Consider the following 19,377-nt stretch of genomic DNA (forward strand, 5'->3'; position numbering starts at 1 on the left):
TTTTTTTTTTGCTTTTAATACATTGTGATCTGTTGAATACTCTGTCTGTCTCACTGGATTATAAGTAAATCTCAAGCAGGAATAGGGCACAATTTGTTTTCTATGCTCAACCTTATATACGACTTGATGAAGAATACAATCTTTAAATGTTTCGAATAATTATTTAAAAAGTTAATTACTCTTTCTTTGAGTATAAATATATAAGGAGAATGTATTTTTACTTGCAGGATAAAACTTATGTTACATGTGCTAAATCTGTCAAATTGTCCAATGAGAATAATAATAATAATTAAAAAATTTTGACATAGGACATTACTGAAATAACAGTATATATATTAAAGTCCTGGTTAAACTAAGAAACTCCTCTAAACAACACAATATAATGATTAAAAGAAATAATCTGGATCTGTAAAAACTAAGTTTTTATACATGACAAACAAACTCAGCAATTAAAATGAGGGTAGATGTATAAAAACACTACATGCCACATTCAGGATTAAAAAAAAAATTTAACAGATTCCAGAGTTTATTTTTTTTATGAAACTATTTGCTTATGGTCTAAAATTTAGGACAAATAACTTATTATCACATTTGCTTTACCTTAATATTCATACTGACTCACCAGAGTCAGCAGAGTCTGACTATAAGCTCATTGTTTAGAAGAAAATGGCCTCTGTTTCTAAAATTTTCAGTTCAAAACAAATAGCACTGAATTTCAGTTAGATGGAGAATTTATATCAATACCATTTTCTTCATGATTTTTATAATCTGGTGAAAAATGAGAGCTTTTAGGAATCATATAGCTATAGGTCATAGAGTAAGAATCACTAATTATTTCCACCTAATGAGAAACAATGGTGGAAATTCAGTTTTTTTTATGGCATACATCAAATGACATTTGAAAAACACACACTGTAAAAAAAAATCAATCTCTCTGAGCTCCAGCTCTTTTTCATAAAATGAATAGGATAATATTTTCATTTATTTTTTACACAGTATATGTTTTAGCTATTAATGGGAAAGGGTTCAGAGACCATAACAGTGAAAATATTTTTAATTTTTAATTAAAACAAATAATATATGTGGAATAAATATAATAAATTTGGCGGTGTCCCATCTCAATATTTTCACCCATTTGGTCTTCTACAACAAAGATACAATAGAATATGTAGGAAGAAGTCACAGATCAAGTTGTCCACAGATTGGTGCCTGGTTAGGGCACACTTACTAGTTCAGCTGAGTTCAGTGTCCACATGGTGGAAGGCACAAGGGAGCTTTTCTCCATCTCTTTTATAAGAATGCTATTTGCACTAATGAGGGCTTTTTCCTTAACCTCATCACCTCTCAAAACCATCACCTACCGTACCATCATAATAGGGGTTAGAATTTCATCATATGAATTATGGGGGAAACACAAATATCCATCCTATAGCACACAAGTACTATTGATTTTAAAATCACTTATATTCACAGAAAAATAAAAATTACATTGCAGTTTGCATCTAAAACAAAAAGTTATTATGTCGTAGGAAAATATAATAGTTGATTTTTTATTCTTAATGCTATCAGTAAAAATCATTTTACATGTTTTATGCAATATATGTGAGAAGAATGCTTTATCTTTAAAGTTCAATTTTAAGCATTTAGATTAAATATGAAGTGTGGGAAATATTTAACAAGATTTTATAAAACATTGCTATCATAAACAGAAGAAAAATTACAGAATTAAAAACAGGCATCAAATTAAGGACTAGTCATTTTCTAAAATATAAGTTCTCCTCATACCTAAAAACCTTTTCATTTTATAGTACATAAAATGTATATTTTATGTATTTTATAGTACATAAATCTCTCCAAAATGTTTAAATAAGCCATTCTTCTTATTACAAGCTAATTACAATATATTTATCTTTAATTTTTTCTAAGGCACAAAATAAATTATATATTGATTCAAATATGTAAAAGTGAAACTTTTAATCAGAATATTTGACCTTTCCAATTCTCCAGTCGTTTTTTGCCATTTGATATTATACATTCTGATTTACCTATCTGATTGTTTATGCATTTGTCCACATATGAATAACCAATTGATTGTTAACCAAATTATTTATTTTTACATAGTTTTATGGTTTTAAAACCTACATTTCTTAAAAATCACTTGATTATGATCATATGAAATAGAAAATACTGATAAAACTGATATCCTGAGTAGTAGATCCAATTATGTCAAAACTAACTATTGCCATGATACCTTTTTATCCTCTAGCCTGCTGGACTCACCTTGAACTTTAAGACTGAAATAAATCCAGTCACATTTCACACAATATAAAATCCAGTGTCCATATCATTTTTCAAGATGCTTGGATAGGTCATTTCTCTTCCTCATCTTTGCTTAATATTCTTGACCCCTTGATCCTCAATTTCTCACTTCTGTCTCACCTTTTGTTTAAGTCATCCTTCCACACACAGGAATCCAACCTTGTGTTCTCCCTGGGAAATTGTGGAAGCTCAAAATTGATGCTTTACTATACAGAACAAAGTTATTTAGTTCTTTTATGGCCTTCCTGGGAATAGCCTAAAGATTTTCTCTATTGTGTTCATATTAAGATATTTTACTTAATAAAGCACTATGTACTAAAAAAGTGAGATCACGCTGCAATCCAAGGTAACAAACATAGATACAGTCAGTTGTGGTTTCAAATGCAATTATGTGTGTATATGTGTGTATATATACACATACATATATATTATAATTGCTCGATTTTATGAGGCTCTCAATATTATAAAGCATCAAAAAATTAGAGGCAATTTTACTTGGGCAAAATAAAAATGGCCTCACATCAAATTCCCATTTTTGCATTTGTTATAAAATGGGCCTTGATTACAAAATTATCTAGAGGTGAAAGACATATTTATCTGTATATAATTTGATTGTATGTTTACCATTCAGATTACTTGCATATAAAAGTTCACATCTTAAAGTAACAATTATGTGAGGTAAATACTGTCTCCATTTTATAAATAAGGATACCAAAACTCTAAAGATAAATAAATTGCCACGTTTGTTTCAAACTACAGAAGAGGTGGATTTTAGCATTGATCTTCCCATTCCAATTTCAGCAAATCTTTCTGATACATCAATTTAGAAATTATAAGACAGGTAGAACTTAAAAGAAAACATTTATTTTCCTAAAAGCAATCAATACAAGTATACATAACATCTGAGAAATATAATGTTAAGAACGTCCGTTGATGTGGCATGGAAAATTGATTAAAGACATGTTTCACTGAGAGTGGAAGGAAGAGAATGGTTAAATAGGAAAGGGAATACCTAAGGATAAATTATGAGAGGGCCATTTAGCTAAAAGATATAATATTGTATTTTGTAATATTGAATTATTTAGATATAGCCCATATTTCCCTATATAGATTTTACTTTGATGTTCTTCTATGTGATCCAATCATCACTGCAATGGTGTATTATTATGAAATTGGTTGTATTTTATTGATCCTACTTTTAAAAGCATCACTCAAGGATATAGTAAAGACAAGTATATTGGTAGATTATACTTTTAGGTACTTGAAAGAAAAAATGTACTAATGCAAAAAGCCACAGGAAGCAATAGAAGAGTTTCCATATGATGCTGATCCTGTGGGAAACTGCTCTCCAAAACTTTGAAATGCTTATAGTTTGAAAATTTGATATTTTTTAAAAAGTGAAAGCATTTGCTTAAAAGTCAACTTGCCATGATAATGTTTAAGATCCTTATAGTTCTATGGATCAGTGTTTCTAAATTATTGAATTGAGGGATATAACTTCCATTGGGAAGATGGCAGATTAGAGAAATTCAGCACTTACCTGTTTCTACACAAGATAGAACCAAAATGACAAATGTTTAGCTGCATGTTGAGATAGGTGGTCACAGTGTGGGAGTTTTAAAGTAGAGTCAGTGATCAAGTGAAACCCCAAAACTTTGAATATTAAAATAATAAGAGAAAGAGAGTGACCCAGCACAAGTAACCTGAGTTGACTCAGCAGAGGAAGAAAGGGGATCCCCTAAGGGAGGGGTATAGGTGAAAGAGAAAGTATCCTGGTGATCTCCACAAGCTCAGAATCTGGCATTTGGAAACATACAATTTAAACAAACAAGAGACCCAGGATATGCAAAATGGACCATTTTGCAGAAGTTCCCTGCATTTCCCAGTGTTTTACCATAGTCAGTGCCATAACCAAAAGCCATTTTGAGGAGGGTCCTATTATCTGAGGTAAATGCACTAGGGATCAGAAGATTGCTTTTTCTATCTCTGAGAACCAGTGGTATCTCAACAGTACTGGCTCAGTGAGCAACTACTATCTTTTGAGACATATTGGGCCTAAGGGAAGTAACTCTAACAAAAAACCCATGAGAATTCTATGTGATGGGAAGCACTGGCTGCAATGCAGAGAGAAAGAGAAGATACTTTTTATTAAATCTCCTATTAGGGAAATGTGCTATCAGAGCACAGGGACATTAAAAATTGTGTATGACTGCATGTGATCCAAATTTGGGGGCCCCAAAATTGTAAATCACATGGCACCCATGCCCCTGAAAAATCTTTACAGTCTAGAGAACTTTCCTCACCTGCAAGGGCACCTGGATACATGCCCTAGCATTTACCCCGCCCTTGGAGCATGTGGCCCCTGGAGCTCTGGAGAGAATCTTGGCTAACTGAGCAACAAATTCTGTCCTAGATTGATGACACACTGAAGCACCAGTATTTTACCCACCCTTGGAGCATGCAGCCCCCGCAAATCCAAAATCTTTGCTTTATGACCTATGAATTAAACTTTAGCTAGTTCAAACACCACAGACTTGGCATTTACCTCACCCTTGTAGTAAACAGAACAGAATGCTCCAGAAAGAATTATAGTTTAGGGAATCTGAATTCCAAAATGGCTCATTAATACACTGCTGTGCTAGTCAAAACTAGCCCCAACCTTGGAGCACCCAACTCCCAACTATGTGGTGCAAATCATTACCTATCAAGTTCTACATTCTACATTAGCTTGTTTTAATGTGAAAAGTAGTTGAGAGGAACTCTTACTAGTTTCAGTCTCCAACCATTCCCATAGAGTCATGTGGTAAGCACCAACACAGAAATAATTGGGAATGAATAACTCCTAGCTTTCACTCAAGTCTATTCTTTTTTCCTGTTGTTTCCCTTCTATTCAATTATTATTTTTTAATTCCCACCCATCTCTCTTCTCTCTCTCTCTCTCTCTCTCTCTCTCTCTCTTACTTTTATCCTAATTTATTTTTATGTTTTGTTCTTGTGGTATAAGGGATAAATAAAGCCTGGGATTTTGTGGACACTTATGAGGTGTTCTGATACTGAGCTATACAACCAGCCTAGCTGACATAAATTACACCTTGATTCAGCCATGACCTCCCACGAGAACCTTGATGGGAACTTCAATTTAAGGAATAGGGGAGACAAAAGCTCCCAGTCAATGATGTATCACCAATTGGACACAGATACAGGGGTCTGACAGACCTGGACAGACCCTCACTGCAAAGCTGCATGGGAGTACCAGAGGGCAGGTGATCTGATACTGCCTCTCACCTCTTCATAGAAACACCAGGAACTGCACTGTGGTCTAAACTGAAGATAAAATCCTCAGGCCATTTATCACATTTGGAATAGCCAGTATCAGAATCCCTTTCAAACAAGAGATCCAGTATCGACAGTGCCTATGGAAACACTCACCTCTTAATTGGGGCTTCCATTCCCATGGTAGATAAAAAGGATATAGTCTGCTACCTATACCATAGCATCCTGAATGACCAGAGGCTACCCCATTCTTGTGAGATATACAAAGAAATTGGAACTCTCAAGTTCTGATATGGTATGCACTATTTCAAAACTAATCAAAACCAAAAAAGCCAGAGGGAGATTCACTACAGAATTTATAAACCAAGTACAATGATAGCTGAAGGGAGAAATAGGCTCCAATATAATAAGAGAAGGTGATATAAATACCCCTTTCTCACCAACAGATAGATCATCCAGACCAAAAAAAAAAAAAAAACAATCAAAGAAATATCAGAACTAAATTACACTATAGATCAAAAGGACTTACCAGACATCTCCATATATTCCATTCAACATCTAAAAACACATATTATTTTCCCTAACCATGAAAGTTTTTCAAAAATAGACTGTATGTTAAGCCACAGAAAAATGTTGTCAACTTCAAAATAATTGAAATATTATTTACAGCACATCTAATCATAATGGAATGAACCTAGAGATCAACAGCAAGAGAAACTGCAGAAATTATGCAAATGCATGGAGATTGAACAACATACTACTGAACAAATAGTGGCTCATTGAAGAAATCAGATCAGAAATTTAAAAATTTCTTGCATCGACCAAAAATGGAAATACAACTTACCAAAATCTCTGGGATACAGAGATGAGTGTGGTACTAAGAGTAACATTTATAGCAGTGAGTGCCTACATCAGAGAGAGAAGAGAGAGAGAGAGATCTTCAATAAATAACCTAATAATGCATCTCAAAATCTTTGAGAAACCAGAACAAACCAAACCCAAATCAGTAGAAGGAAAGAAAGAATATAGAGCTGAGAAAAGACACACAAAATAGAGCCCAAACAATAATACAAAACATCAATGAAACAGTAGGTTCTTTGAAGGAGCAATTACAACAGTTGCTACCAGAATTCAAAGGATCATTGGGGGATATTTTGAAAATCATATGCCAGTAAATCGGAAAATCTAGAATTAATGGAAAATTTTCAGACACAAGTGACCTACCAAAATTGAACCAGGAGGATATGAAAAAAAAAAAACAAAAAATATAATATAAACATATCACTGACAAGTAATGAGATTGGAGTAGTAATAAAAAGTCGTACAAAAAATAAGAGCCTGGGCTTCACTGTTGAATTTACCAGATTTTAAAAGAAGGACTAACACCAGTGCTCCTCAAATATTTCACAAAATAGAAAAGAAAGAAAACCTTCCAAACTTGTTCTATAAAGTGAATACCACTAATATCAAACCTGATAAAGACACAGCAAACAAAAAAAGAACTATGGACCAATATTCCTGTTGAACTTGGTTGTACAAATTCTCAATAAAATACTTCCAAATTGAATTCACCTAGCACACTAAAAAGATAATACAGGGGTGGGTTCTGTCTCAGCAGTAGAGCAATTGCCTAGCCGTGAGTTCAATCCTCAGTACCACATAAAAATAAATAAATAAAATACAGATATTAAAAAAAAAAGATAATACAACATGATAAAGCTGGTTTCTTTCCAGGGATTCAATGATGATTCAACATACACAAATCAATAAATATAATCAGTACATAAATAAAAACAAGGGTTAAAAATCATATGATCATCTCAGTGGATGCAGAGAACAACTGATAAAATTCAACATCTCTTCATAATAAAAGCCCTGAATAAATTAAGTAGAGGAGGGTCATACTTCAAAGTAATAAAGGTTATATATAAAACCCATAAACAACATCATTCTAAATATTGAAAAACTGTAAACATTTTCTGTGAGATCAGGAACAAGACAAAGATGTTCACTCTCACCATTCTTACTCAATAAATTATTAGAAATTCTAGCCAGAGCAATCAAGCAAGAGAATGAAAGGAAAGCAATAAAAATAGGTAAAAAGGAAGTCAAATTATCCCTATTTATTAGTGATATGATTGTATATATAGAAACCCTAAAGGCTTCACCAAAAGACTACAAATTGGGAAACTAATTCAGTAACATAGCAGAATACAAAAATCAACATACAAAAATTAGTAGCTTTTCTTTACAACAACAAAAAAATAGCTTAGAAAGAAATCAGGAAAGCAATCCCATTCACAATAAACACATACATACACACGTACACATATACACATAGTATGGAGTTCCTCAAAAGCTTAAAATAATACTATTATATGGTCCAGATATTCTACTTCTTGATATATATCTAAAGGAAATAAAGTCATCAAACAAAAGGGACACCTGATATCCATGTTTATTGTGGCATTATTCCCAGTAGCCAAGACACAGAGTCACCCTAGGTACTCATTAATAGATAATGTGTTAAACACAATGGAGTATTACTTAGTTAGAAATTCTGAAGAAGAGTGAGTAAACTCCTCAAAGTTTATTGAATATAGGAGGCACAAAATCAAATAATGAAAACTGTTCAATTGACCATGACTAGTGCACCTAGAAGGAATCTCTGCTTGCCCTTTGCAAATAGAATCAAATACAAAAAAAAAAGAGTGAGATTTTCATCCACAGTAAAGACAAATTATGAGAACTTCCTACCTGACCAAATTTGAGGTCTCTAAGAAGTCTTGAAATCAGGCCCCTTTACCCTGGCTCTGGTATATTCCAGCCTGAATACACTACAGTATTACTAACATCTTTTACAACAATTTCTTATCAAATTCACCCAGGACTCCATGAAAATTTATAAAATATTCATGTAACTTTTCAAAATCTAACCAGTTATTAAGAGAATATTTTAAAAATGACCTATATTTTATTATCCACCTAAATTTATTTTAATTTCATAAATTAGAATTATTTTTCACAATTCTGACAACACAACACAAAAATATGAATAAGGGGACAGATTTATCATAGTAGACAATATAATATAGAGAGGTTAGATATTAAAAGGCTTTTCAAAAGTCCTATATTTTGTAAGTCCAAAAAGCTTCTCTCTGGACAACCACTATGAACAATTTTCAGGGGTTATAAAAGTTTAGATTTTCTGGGCATGGTGGTGTATGCCTGTAATCCCAGTGATTTTGAAGGCTGAGGCAGGAGGATCCCAAATTCAAGGTCAACTTCAATAACTTATCAAGGCTCTAAGTAATTTAGGGAGACTGTGTCTCAAAAATAAAAATTAAATAAATGAAAAGGGCTGGGGGTGTGGCTCAGTGGTAAAGTGCCCCTGGGTTCAATTCCTACTACCAGAAAAAAATAAATATTTTTTTTTGTATTTTTATATTATAACATCATTCCTCCTACACATGCTAAAAGTTTTTAAGATTAGTAGATTTTGAATTTTGAATCAGAACATTCATAAAAGTATTTTTTAAGTTATATGTCATAAATCATCATAAATATTTTATCATAATTACCATGTACATAAAATGGTCTATAAAGTATTATAAAAATGAAACACAGCCTTTTAATGCACAGAAGTAAATTATTCATCACATAGTTATTAAATGTAAAAAGAGAAAAATAAGACCGATAATACTCAAATTTTTCAATCCCAGCTAAGATGTTAATGACTAATTATTTCAGCATATGTTCAGGTTTAAGTGAATAATAAACACTTTCTAGCATTTTAGGAAATCAAGATATTTCACAATTTTAAACAAGGCCTTTAATATTTTTTTTCTATACTAGATATATTGCCTTTTCATCTAACATGGATGTGTTATTTGACATGATGCCGGCTTATACTGAGTGAAGTAAGCACCACAGCCTTTCCTGTAGAAAGATAGTGGGAAAATTACACACAGCCTGTATAAATCTGGTTGTTTTCTCTATATCCTCTTCTCCTTTACCATTTTCACTGTACTGGAAGATGTCATGATGGGAGAAATGCTAATCCTTCATGGCAGATCCTTTTTTTGTTTCTGAAGGAAACCAAGTAAAGATGAGAAAAGTCAATTCTAGTGTTCTGTAGGTCAGACCTTCACCATTCAGAGACAACTTATGTCAAATAACTAGTCAATGTATAGATAGAGGTATCAAAGTCCATGTCCCTTCTCTGTGATTTAAGCCAATTCTCAAATAATTTCCAGCTCCAGGGCTCCCCTGTGGGACCAGCTAAGTGAGACCTTGGTTGAGACTATATCAATTATCTTATCTCTCTTGTTCATCCAGAGGTTACTCCTTATTGAATTGATTTCACTCATATATCATCTTCAAAGTTTGCTTCCCAGGAGCACAAACTATAAAAATCATTCTCCTGACATAACTTTCCTATTTTTCATATATGAATACACAATCAGTGAAACTCCACACAATGTGCAGCCACAGAATGGGATCTTAATTATACTCCATATATGTATAATATGTAAAAGTACACTCTACTATTATGTATATCTAAAAGGAACAAAAAAAATTCCAGTACTACAAAGTAAAAATAAAAAAATAAAGGTTATATTTTATCAGAAAAAAATTGTTCTCTCCCATCCTTGGGTGGTTTTATTTGTGTATACTTTTGAATATTCTTATGAAAACATTTGTAGCAAACTATAGCAGAAGGCAAGGCTTTGAAAAGTATATAACTAAAGACTTTCATCAATCAGCACTCTCAGCAGCAGAGGAAATGAAGGATTTCATCCTGAATGGGTGAATCTGAACTTTCCTCATGTCTACACTATTATGAGAAAGGGTCAAGGATCAGGGAAGGCTTTAAAGAAATAAGTCTTAAGAATAAAAATTATAACATTAAATAAAAGTCATATTACAAAGTTATCAAAGACATAGTGGCATGAAAGGTAATAATGGATTCAAGAAGCACAACTTTATACCTATATTTATAATTTATTATAATACGATGATGACAATCTTTCCTTCTAGAAATATTCTAAAGGGGAAGAATCTTGCTTCCTCTATTTATTTCCCCAATCTCCCCTTTGCCACAAAACACTATGACTAATATATGCAGTGCAAATAATAAAATATTTTAGGTGGTGCACACCTGTAATCCCAGTGGCTCAGGAGGCTCAGGCAGGAGGATTACAAATTCTAGGCCAGCCTCAGCAATTTAGAAAGAACTTCTTTCAAAATAAAACATAATAAAAGGGTCAGAGATGTGGCTCAGTGGTTAAACACCCCTCTGTTCAATCCCTGATTCAATAAAAATAGTTTTTAAGGTAGAGAAAAATATTAGTGATTTTTAGCAAAAGGAATGGTGGTTGGGAAGGTGAGTTGTGGTGGTTATCAAAGGGCAATAGCAGTAATTCTTGTAGTGATGTAATCTTAGCATTTTAACTATAGTGGCAGATACAAAAAGGTACATTTGGATGAAACTGTATAAAATCAAACAAACACACATGAGAAAAAACACACAAATATTTTTAAAAATTAAGGAAACCTAAATAAAATAGATGTATTATATCAATGCCAATGTCCTGGTTGTGATACTGTACTGTAGTTTTTCTAAAATGTTATTTTGGGAAACCATGTAGATGGTACATCAAATCTCTTTTTTATTAACTCTTACAACAGCATCTGATTACAATGTTCTCAATGAAACATTCCATTTAAAAATAATAGAATAGTAAGTAGGCATTTTAATTCTTTGAATCCATTTTAATTCATAGTATTATCTGCTGCAGTCATTTTGGAGTGATACAGAAAATGATGCTGTTGGAAGTATTACAGTATTATCAATAAAGCTTGATTATTTCTTGTCTATTTCTTCAAATACATAACTTAATAGAATGATTTTTGTTTTTTGCCAGCAATTCTACAAGAAGTTAAATGTAATCACTGTCTGAGAAAAAGTGATGATTTTGACCAGAGTAAAGAACTTAAGGAGAAATCTATTAAGCTGAGTTGGAGAACTCTGAGTACTTTTCAGAATAAAAACAATGGCCCATCTCTGTTTATAGCAGCACAATTCACAATAGCTAGACTGTGGAGCCAACCTAGATGCCCTTCAATGGAAGAATGGATAAAAAAAAAATCTGGAATTTATACACAATGGAATATTACTCAGCACTAAATAATAACAAGATCATGGCATTTGCAAGGAAATAGATGACATTAGAGCAGATTATGCTAAGTGAAGTTAGCCAATCCCCCCCAAAAAACACAAATGCTGGATGTCTTCTCTGATATAAGCAGGTGTCTCAAAATGGGGTAGGGAGGAAGAGCATGGGAAGAAGATTAACTCTAGATAGGGAAGAGAGGTGGGAGAGAAAGGGAGGGAGAAGGGGAATTGCATGGAAGGTGGAAGGAGACCCTCATTGTTATACAATACATGTATGAAGATGTGAGGGAAAAAAAAGAATTGTGTCACCTTAGATTGGGTAGAGAGAAGTGATGGGAGGGGAGGGGAGCGGATGGGGGGAAAGGAAGGATAGTAGAATGAAATAGACATTATTATTGCTGTGTGTATATACCTAACTGCATGACCAATGTGATTCTGCAACCTGTACACGCAGAAAAATGAGAAATTATATCCCATGTGATTCAAATGTATATGTCAAAGTCATTATACTGTCATGTGTAACTAATTAAAACAAATAGAAAATTTAAAAATAAACAATGGCCCACATGTATTGACCAATTTTTATGTAAAGTACTGTGCTAATTTTATGTTCTTTAATTTTTAGCCTTAATAACACTTCACAGTGACTATTATTGTTATTTTACAGGGAAATTAAGTATATTTCTAAGACCACACAGCTAATGAGAATAAGCTAATGAGAATAAGAAATAGGATTCATATTCACATTTTTTTTTCTAAGCTACAGGTTGTTACGTCTGTAGTACACCATGAGCAAAACATAGCTAATGAAAACTCAGGAGAATAAAATAAAGGATGAAGGATCACGATCTATGTAGACGTACTAGATGCAAAGGGAAAACTACTTAGGGCAAGGGATGGATAGAGGCATTAATTTAGGGGTCGTTGATCTTTAAATTTTAACCACCCTCCAAGAAGAGAAAATATTATTGTCAAATCTCTAGGAATTGGAACATAGATATCATTGTAACACATATTTTTCTCTTTCATTCTGCAGGTTTTCACTGTTGGAACTTTAAAAAGTATATGTTTATCTGATCTGAATTATGACTTACAGTTGTAATTTGAGAGAACTGTGAAAGTCTAGCTGGGAGTGTCCTTGAAAAAGCCATTGTTGCTTATGTTCTTCACAAAAGGAATAGACAACTCTATTATAAATAATCTAATAAGGAATGTTGGCTATAGTTATATATATGAGACATGTATGTTAATATAGATATGAAGTTGTCACAAAACAACAATTTTTCATTCTTATTTCTAATTTTTGTTCTCTCTTTCTTTTCTTCCTTTTATGTTTTTCAAAATATTTCTTCATTGGGCTGGGGATATGGCTCAAGCGGTAACACGCTCTCCTGGAATGCATGGGGCAATGGGTTAGATCCTCAGCACCACATAAAAATAAAGATGTTGTGTCCACCGAAAACTGAGAAATAAATATTAAAAAATTCCCTCTCTCTCTCTCTCTCTTTTAAAAAAATATTTCTTCATTTCCATTATCTTCCAGAATTTGCTTTGGCTTTCTTTACCTTTTTCCCCTGCTTTGGCCCTTCATGCTATTCCCTATCACACAACCACAATATCTGTTCTTCAACATAAATATTGTCACATAATCTTTATCACTTTATTTTCATCATGGAAAATGAAATAACCCCACTCCTCCCCACTCAAAAGTATTTCTCATTATCTAGACCCTAGGCCATAATTTAGATTTGAACATATTTTGTATTGATTTGCTTTTATGTAGTAATAGTTAAAAACATCCTAATAATTTCTTTCTAATGTACTCTAATTTTTTTCTCATAAAATAGATTCTCAATTTGGGTATATCCTATTTTCATGCCACATTTCATATTGTACATTCTAGTTTAATTTATAGCTTTGGCTATTTTTGTTCTACAAAAATCAGAGTTTTCTTCCTCCCAGCCATTCCTCAGTAATTGTCTATTCTCCTCATGTGAGACTATCCAAACATAGCTCAACAGAGGTCTTTGCTGGATGTCATCCAAGAGGCATAGGCCAGCATCCTGCTGTGATGATTACAGATGTTCTCATTTCTGATGAAAGGGAAAAGAAGCAACAACCCACAGTTAGCTGTAAGTCCCAGTGTACCTGCTTATCTAGCTGAATGTTCTATAAATCTCAGGCTGAAAAACTATATCTCCCTGGATATGCATTTGGCCAATTTAGCTAGAGATAAGTTATAATTTAGAATCATATTTTCATCTCTATAAGTATGAGATAAAAGCTGCTTTTTTTTGGACCTAATTAACTTTAATGTGTTTCTTTCTTGGTTATTCCAGATGTACTTAAGCTGCCGCATCAGTTTATATTCCTCTCTCGTTTACAGATTTGTGAAATCTAGATAGAAATCTTTCTAAAGTACTTCAAAGACCAAATTTATTCAAAATCTACTCTTCAGAATAATCAAAAAAAATATTAAAAGTATATTCAAAAGGAGAGAAGCAATTGAAGATTGCAATGAAATCTAGTTTATAATTATTTATTTAAAGGTCATTTTCATCTCATTTCCCCACTGGCTAACAGAAAACAGAGCCCTTCAAATCCCAGCAATAATTATAAATAAGGACAAAGTGCACTAAAGTTCTTGATATTGGATACTGTAGGGAAAAAAATTGCCCTCAGAGGCACATTTTCTTCCATACATAAATTCATAATAAAATCTTTCAATTAATTTGAACACATTTTAGTTGCCATTTTTAATAGTCCCTCTGCTCTATTTAACAGTTTAAAGTCTATTTCCTCTGATTTGGCCCAATCATGAAATTATTCATCATTTTTATTTAATACTTTTAAAACCCCTGAGATACTGAGTATATTGTGTTGATTCAATAAACTCTTTCAAAGACTCAAAATGTACAGTCTGTTTTCTTAAAGTAATTATAAGTAATCCAAGTATTTTCTGTGGAAAATTAGCCAATTAACACTAGAATAAATACTTACTGGGAAAAGGCTAAAACATACATTAATAAATCGACAACAATGTGGATTGAACAAGCAAGAATTTTTATCTAAACTCATAAAAGATCAAAAAAGTAATTATTAGATAACTCTATAAGTGCATTATTTACATTGAGTGGAATTTTGGAAACTTAATTAAAAGTGAACTTACAGCAAGGATTGCTAAACTATCCTTGAATCAAAACTATTTTGAGGACCTGATGAATAATATTAATCTTCTCTTTAGGAAAAATCTACAAATGAATATAAAAATTGTTTCAGTGTAGATAGTTTGTAGAGCCCAAAGATCTCTTAGAGATCATATATTCCATGTTAAAATGTATATTTGAGGTGAGATATAGTCAGACCATTTGTTTTGTTTCATGGATTTATAACAAAAATTGAATTTTTCTTGAATAATTAAGTTTTAAGAAAATCACTACTATTTAACTAGTTTCATTTTTTAATAGGTATAATTGTTAAAAGAAAAGTCTTCCTTCTATTTAACAAAAATCTGATTCTTTACAGTTCTATTTGCTGTCATTTAATTCTGAAATCTTTAGCTACACAAAATAAATCCCTTTTCACATAATTGCCTTAATATAAAATATAGCAGTAGTAGTGTTAGATTTCCTCTTGTTCAAGCCAAATGTCCTAAAAACCTTTAATCAACCTTCATAAATTCTGGTTTTGAGATATCTCAAAAATTCTGATTATTCTCCTCTGGGCATACTCTAATTTTAAAAAGTTCTCTTTAAAATGTGGCGATCAAAGTAAGTGCACATGTGATCTGATCAAATAAGAGTCTGTTTTCCTTACTGTATCAAGTCAAAATAGTAGGAAACTGAGCATGTCCTCCTCCCAAACCCCAGTTCTTAAGAATAAAATTAGGAAGGATCAAATAGGAGTAATATTAGGCTGTTATCTGTGTGGTTATCAAGAACTTTTAGACAGAAGAAGATAATGCTGATGGCCTCTCATCTTTCCTTACCATTTTACCAATTAAATCTCTGAGAGGCGGACAATAATAACATTATAGCTAATAAAAAATGAAAAATATCAATTATCTTTATTCCCAATAAGTAAAGATCACACTAACTGAAGGCGGGTATTCCATGAGGAATTTGGAAGGAAAGGAATGAATTTGCTAATGTTAATTCAAACATTGCATTTTGGGTGCAGGAACACCCTGGATGAAATCTCTTTTGACTTTATTATTTTCTTTTTCTGATTCAGTGTTTACCAAAAGACTCTTATTATTCATTTGATCTGACATGGACCTTGTTACTGGAAAGGAGATACTATACCTTGGGTAGAAAAGTTAGGCATTCCATACATTGAAACACAGCACCATCTCCTTAGACAATAATTGTTATTTAATGCAGTAAACAGTGATGACTCAACTAAACTTGAGTCCATTAAATATTGAAAAAATTTACCCTTTTTTAGTGTTTTTCTTTTTTATATTGCCTTTTTCAGTTAGATCTTGGACAGAAAGACAGAAAATTACTATTGATTTGTGAAAGGAATTCTGGAAAACACACCAATTAAGATATTTGGATAGGGCTGGGGATGTGGCTCAAGCGGTAGCGCGCTCACCTGGCATGCGTGCGGCCCGGGTTCGATCCTCAGCACCACATACAAACAAAGATGTTGTGTCAGCCAAAAATTAAAAAAAAATAAATAAAATAAAATTCTCTCTCTCCTCTCTCTTTAAAAAAAAAGATATTTGGATATAAGCTCAGAAGAATATCTACTAGCAAGTCTAGTACTCAAAAAAGATAATGCTGGTAGATGAAATGGAGGTAATTTCTATTATCTAAAATTATTGTGAACACTCTCTGAGTTCATTTAAAATTTGACAAAAGCAGATTAAAGTCTGGGCTTATAGCTCAGAGGTTAAGTGCCCAGAGGTTCAATTTTAGGAAGAAGGGAAGGAAGTGAGGAAGGAAGAAAGAAAGGGAAGGGAAGGAAGGAGGGAGAGATGTAGAGAGGGAGTGAACAACACAATTCTGTAAAACAAGAAATAGAGATACTTCTGTAAATTTGATCTTCATTCTTATGATCCATTGGCCTCTGTATTTGTTTTCAGAAGCAACAAAAGGTACCCTTTCTCTGTATATGTGTCTTTCTCCACTCTTAAGAATCAAAATTCCCTTTTATCAATAACCCTATAGAGTAACACCTGAGGCCAGCCAAAATCTATGAAAGTGAAATTGAAAGCAGTTCCTCCCTTAGTCATGTGTTCACCTTGATTAGAATCTCATGAGAGATCTTAAGGCATAGGCACCCAGCCCAGACATGCTCAGATCCTGCCAAGCTATGTTGCGACTCATTATGCACAAAAATTCTTATATAATAAATGGTTTTTATTTTAAGGCCATAAAACAACAAATTATTTTGAGATAATTTGTTATACAACAATATATCACTAATGTATCCATACTTGAGACCAATGAGAGGGTTATTTTTAAGATTTGTAATACTTTTATAAATGTAAAAATCTTATTGAATATATGCTGCTTTTATTTCTCCCATAATTTTATGATAAGCAAGAAATCCTATTATCAGATACTGAGGTATCATGTTATTCTCATGTACCAAAAATGAACTTCCATTAATAATACTATCTGGTTTCCAATCCTATAACTAATATAACTTCAATTTTTAAATTTTTAAAAAAATATATTAAAATTATATTGACATCCATTTTTACATGTCCAGTCAATATCTCATAGTACAAAAATATTTTAAAATAAATGTATTTTCCCTTATTTAAATTATTCTTATGAATTCAATCTTATACCATAGAGATAGATGACTTCTTGTATTTTTAAGCATTGGAAAACTGATTGACATTCTACTCTAGATTATATATCTCACAATAATTTAAGTTTCTCAGACTAGATTTCCTTGCATTTAAAAAGTCTGGATAAGCTTTAGCCATCTCTACACAAACATTGTGATTATTTTGAAAATAAATATTCTCTTACTGGTATTTTCTGTGACAGAGAAAAAGGAAACAAATATGAACTGTGTGTTGTAACTTTCTCCATTTTACCCTCTCAGTTGTCTAGTAAAAGTAACCAGTCTCATTCTCCACATAGTTCTCTTCTTCTATTTTTGAAGTTCATTAAACATTTTAAATCCCAAATTTTCAAGACACAAGTGCATTACAATGGTTTAAAATATATGTATTATAATTATATATTTATGCTATATGTATTATAATTATATTCTTTTTATTATTACATAATTATATTTGTTACATATTGTGTGCTATATTTAAGTTTTTATAGGCATTCCAAATCTGTGAGAAAAAGGCAAAATGGGTTAAAATAATTCTAGTCTGTTTTCATAGTATATTATCATAAGCTTCTATTCATTTGATATTTTAGAGTGTTTTTGGTTGTTTGGGTAGTTAGTTGGTTAGTTGACTGGATTATTTGTTTCCACATTATTCCTAAAATCTTCCATGCTTTGTTTTTCTTGCTGTGTTTTCATACCCCTCTTTTCACAAAGAGTTTTTCCAGGCTACAAAGGAAATTAAGCCAATGTTCAAATTGGCTTCTGAATCTTGCTCCATCCTTCTTAAATAATTCTTGATTGTATTAATACAAATTTATTTGTGAAGATCATTTATTCCTATATATTGAGCTTCCTCATTTGTAACATTATATGACATAATTAAATTAGAAATAAAAATATGATTTTTATCTTTCATTTAATTACATTTTTGAGAAAATAATATAATACCAATACACTAATTTAAATTGCTTTTTATTCTCGTTCCTAAATACACAAAGCATTTATCATTTATGTATAGAAAACAAACCATACACATAAACACAATCACGTATTATTGAGTAGATAGCTTCTAGGAATGTATCTTGTTTTTTACCCCCTCAGATTATTCTACATTTAAAGGTTGAGTTGCTTGAAGCAAATGTCAATCCATACATATCTAGAATTTACTCAATTCAATATTGGTTTTCCTTTCATATTCCCAGTGTGCTTTCTCCAATATGCTTCTACCCTTTATGAGAAGTTTATGTCACCTCTCTGCATTTCTGTTACCTAACATACTGCTATAGTTTGGATCAGGAATGTCTCTCCAAAGCCCATGTATTAAAGGCATTATTGGGAGATACTGAAGACTTTAAAAGGTGTGGCCTAGTGGGTGGGGGAGGACTCTTCAAGTCATTGTGGCATGTCCTTGAAGGAAATTTTAGGACTTTAGACCTTTGCTCTTCTTTCTTTCACACCTGGCTTTGAGACCAATGAGGTTTCCTTTGCATACACTCCCACCATGATGTACTGTTTCAACACAGACCCCAAAATAAGAGAACCAACCAATCATGAGCTGAAACCTCAAAACTCTGAACAAAAACAAACCATTTCTCTTTATAAGGTGATTCACCTTAGATATTTGTTATAGTAACAGAAAGCTAATCAACACACATATTTATCTCCAAAATCCCTAATTTTCTCATTCTCTCTACCCTCTAACCACCATAACTAGATGACTCTCTTTAGCAATAACTCACAAGGGAACCACATATCTAATCTAAATCCCAAGCCATTTTCTTTTTTTATCATCATTTTGGCAA

The sequence above is a fragment of the Callospermophilus lateralis genome, chromosome X, assembly GCF_048772815.1.
Source record: "Callospermophilus lateralis isolate mCalLat2 chromosome X, mCalLat2.hap1, whole genome shotgun sequence".
Lineage (NCBI taxonomy): Eukaryota > Metazoa > Chordata > Mammalia > Rodentia > Sciuridae > Callospermophilus > Callospermophilus lateralis.